General features: G+C 43.5%; 1 pseudogene across 1 annotated transcript; it reads left to right on the plus strand.

Annotated features, from left to right (window-relative positions):
* Window positions 1–272: 272 nt before the first annotated feature.
* LOC105541394 lies at window positions 273–1,378 on the plus strand (annotated as a pseudogene). The gene has a single exon (XR_001006339.1). The product of XR_001006339.1 is annotated as a non-histone chromosomal protein HMG-14 pseudogene (transcript).
* The last annotated feature ends 2,866 nt before the right edge of the window (window positions 1,379–4,244 follow it).

Here is a 4,244-nt window from a genome sequence, read left to right on the forward strand (position 1 = left end):
CTTCCCAAACCTAGAGAGATATATCAATATCCAAATAAAGGAAGGTTATAGAACACCAAGCAGATTTAATCTAAAGAAAATGTGTTATTCTGTTCTCATGCTGCTATGAAGAAATACCCGTAACCGGGTAATTTATAAAGAAAAGAGGTTTAGTGGGTTTCCGCAGCTAGGGCGGCGGGAGGAGTGGCAGCGGCCAGGCAGCCCAGTTTCGCGAAGGCTCTCAGCCCACCTCAACCGGCAGGCACCCAGCAAGCGCCTTCCGCGCCGCCAGGATGCCCAAGAAGAAGGTCAGCTCCGCCAAAGGGGCCACCAAGGAAGAGCCCAAGGGGAGATCGGTGCGGTTGTCAGCTAAACCTCCTGCAAAAGTGGAAGTGAAGCTGAAAAAGGCAGCAGCAAAGGATAAATCTTCAGACAAAAATATGCAAACAAAAGGGAAAAGGGGAGCAAAGGGAAAACAGGTCGAAGTGGCTAACCAAGAAACTAAAGAAGATTTACCTACAGAAAATGGGGAAACGAAAACTGAGGAGAGTCCAGCCTCTGATGAAGCAGGAGAGAAAGAAGCCAAGTCTGATTAATACCATATACCATGTCTTACCAGTGGTCCCTGTCTCCCTTCTTGTACAATCCAGAGGAATATTTTTATCAACTATTTTGTAAATGCAAGTTTTTTAGTAACTCTACAAACATTTTTAAGAAGGAGGGAATCCTACCTCATCCCATTTTTTAAGTGTAAATGCTTTTTTTAAGAGGTAAAATCATTTGCTGGTTGTTTATTTTTTGGTATGACCAGAAAATAGTGTGGGATATTGAATTATGGGAGGCTTTGACTGTCTCGGGTGTCAGCTTAACATTCCATAGATGGGGGGTTAGTTTTTATATCCTATAATACAAAGCATATTAAATGGCAATATGGAGTCAGTCCTGCATTTAATGTCTTGAACATTTTAAATTACTTCTATTCCCATGTTGTTTTTTAGTAGAATTGTTTCCTAAAGAAAACCACTCCTTGATCATGGCACTCCCTGTCAGAACTGTGTGCACTCTGTAACATCTTTGGTTGTGGTAGTCCTGTTTTCCTAATAACTTTGTTACTGTGCTGTGAAAGATTACAAATTTGAATATGTAGTGTACCAGCTATTCAGTTGTGAACTGGTGGGCCATATGTAACAGCTGACCAACATGTGAAGATACTGGTACCTGATATCCTCTTAAGGAAAATTTGCTTCCAAATTTTAAGCTGTAAAGTCACTGGAATAACTTTAAAAAAGAATTACAATACATGGCTTTTTAGAATTCCGTTACGTATGTTAAGAATTGTGTACAAATTGAAATGTCTGTACTGATCCTCAACCAATAAAATCTCAATTATGAAAAAAAAGAAAGAGGTTTAATCGGCTCACAGTTTCACATCACAGGGGAAATCTCAGGAAACTTACAATGATGGCAGAAGGCACCTCTTCACAGGGCAGCAGGGGAGAGAATGAGTGCCAAGCAAAGCCATCATATTGGGAGGGGCCAAGATGGCCAAATAGCAACAGCTCTGGTGTGCAGCTCCCAATGAGATCAACGGAGAAGGAGGGTGATTTCTGCATTTCCAACTAAGGTACCCAGTTTATCTCATTTGGACTGGTTATGCAGTGGGTCCAACCCACAGAGGGCAAGCAGAAGCAGGGTGGGGTGTTGTTTCACTCAGGAAGTATAAGAAGCTGGGGGACCTCCCTCCTCCAGCCAAGGGAAGCCCTGAGGGACTGTGCTACCCAGCTGGGTTACTATGCTTTTCCCATAGTTTTTGAATCTGCAGATCAGAAGATTTCCTCGTGTGCCTACACCACCAGGGTCCTGGGTTTCAAGCACAGAACTGGGCAGCTGTTTGGGCAGACACCAAGCTAGCTGCAGGAGTTTATTTCATACCCCAGTGGTGCCTGGAACCCCAGTGAGACAGAACCGTTCACTCTCCTGAAAAGGGGGCTGAAGCCAGGAAACAAAGTGGTATAGCTCAGTGGATCCCATCCCCACAGATCCCATCCCCAGCAAGCTAAGATCCACTGGCTTGAAATTCTTGCCGCCAGCACGGCAGTCAGAATTCAACCTGGGACACTGGAGCTTGGTGAGGTGAGGGGCATCCACCATTACTGAGGCTTGAGTAGGTGGTTTTTCCCTGACAGTGCTAAGGAGGCTGGGAGGTGTGGACTGGGCAAATTCACCACAGCACAGCAAAGCAGCTGTGGCCAGACTGCTTCTCTGGATTTCTCCTCACTAAGCAGGGCATCTCTGAAGGAAAGGTAACAGCCCCAGTCAGGGGGCTCACAGACTAAACCCCCATCTCCCTGAAACAGAGCACCTGGGGGCAGGTGTAGCTGTGGGAGCAGCTTTAGTGCATTTTATTGTTTCTGCCTGCCGGCTCTGAAGAGAGCAGCTGATCCTGTCCAGAGGGATTCTCCCAGCACAGTGCTCAAGGTCTGTTAAGGGCAGACTGACTCCTCAAGTGCATCCCCGGCCCCCGTGCCTTATACTTCATACAGGAGAGCTCTAGCTAGCATCAGGCTGGTGCCCCTCTGGGATGAAGCTTCCAGAGGAAGGAGCAGGCAGCAATCTTTGCTGTTCTACAGCCTCCACTGGTGACACTCAGGTGAACAGGGTTTGGAGTGGCCCTCCAGCAAACTGCAGCAGACCTACAGAAGAGGGACCTGACTGTTAAAAGAAAAACTAACAAACAGAAAGGAAAAACATCAACATCAACATAAAGGACTTCCACACAAAACCCCCATCCAAAGGTCATCTGCCTCAAAGATCAAAGGTATGTAAATCCGGAAAGATGAGGAAAAACCAGTGTAAAAATGCTGAAAATTCCAAAAACCAGAATATTTCTTTTCCTCCAAATGATTGCAACTTCTCTCCAGCAAGGGCACAAAACTAGATGGAGAATGAGATTGATGAATTGACAGAAGTAGGCTTCAGAAGGTGGGTAATAATCTCCTCTGACCTTAAGAAGCAAGTTCTAACCCAATGCAAGGAAGCTAAGAACCTTGATAAAAGGTTACAGGAACTGCTAACTAGAATAACCAGCTTAGAGAGGAACATAAATGAACTGATGGAGCTGAAAAACAAAGCACGAGAACTTCATGAAGCATACACAAGTATTAACAGCTGAATTGATCAAGCAGAAGAAAGGATATCAGAGATTGAAGATCAACTTACTGAAATGAGACAAGATTAGAGAAAAAAGAATGTAAAAGAATGAACAAAGCCACAAGAAATATGGAACTATGTGAAAAGACCAAACATATGATTGATTGGTGTACCTGAAAGTGACAGGGAGAATGGAACCAAGTTGGAAAACACACTTCAGTACATTACCCAGGAGAACTTCCTCAACCTAGCAAGTCAGGTCGACATTCAAATTCGGGAAGTACAGAGAACACCACTAAAATACTCCTAGATAAGAGCAACCCCAAGACACGTAATTGTCAGATTCTTCAAGGTTGAAATGAAGGAAAAAAAGTTCAGGGCAGTCATACAGAAAGGTCCGGTTACCTACAAAGGGAGGAAGCCCATCAGACCAATAGCAGATCTCTCTGCAGAAACCCTACAAGCCAGAATAGAATGGGGGCCAATATGCAGCATTCTTAAAGGAAAAAATTTTCAACCCAGAATTTCATATCCAGCCAAACTAAGCTTCATAAGCAAAGGAGAAATAAAATCCTTTACAGACAAGCAAATGCTGATGGATTTTGTCACCAACAGGCCTGCCTTACAAGAACTCCTGAAGGAAGCGCTAAATATGGAAAGGAAAAACCAGTACTAGCCACAGCAAAAACACACCAAAATATAAAGACCAATGATACTATGAAGAAACTGCATCAACTATGTGCAAAATAACCAGCTAGCATCATGATGACAGGATCAAATTGACACATAACAATATTAACCTTAAATGTAAATTGGCTAAATGTCCCAATTAGAAGACAGACGCTAGCAAATTGAGTAAAGAGTCAAGAACCATCTGTGTGCTATATTCGGGGCCCCATCTCATGTGCAAAGACACACATAGGATAAAGACAAATGGATGGAGAAGTATTTACCACACAATTGGAAAGCAACAATGGCAGGGACTGCAATCCTAGTCTCTGACAAAACAGGCTTTAAACCCAAAAAAATAAAAAAAGACAAAGAAAGTCATGCATAATGAATGGTAAAGGAATCAATGCAACAAGAAGAGCTAACTATCCTAAATATATATGCAC

This window comes from Mandrillus leucophaeus, unplaced genomic scaffold (assembly GCF_000951045.1).
Source record: "Mandrillus leucophaeus isolate KB7577 unplaced genomic scaffold, Mleu.le_1.0 Scaffold1055, whole genome shotgun sequence".
Classification (NCBI taxonomy): Eukaryota; Metazoa; Chordata; class Mammalia; order Primates; family Cercopithecidae; genus Mandrillus; species Mandrillus leucophaeus.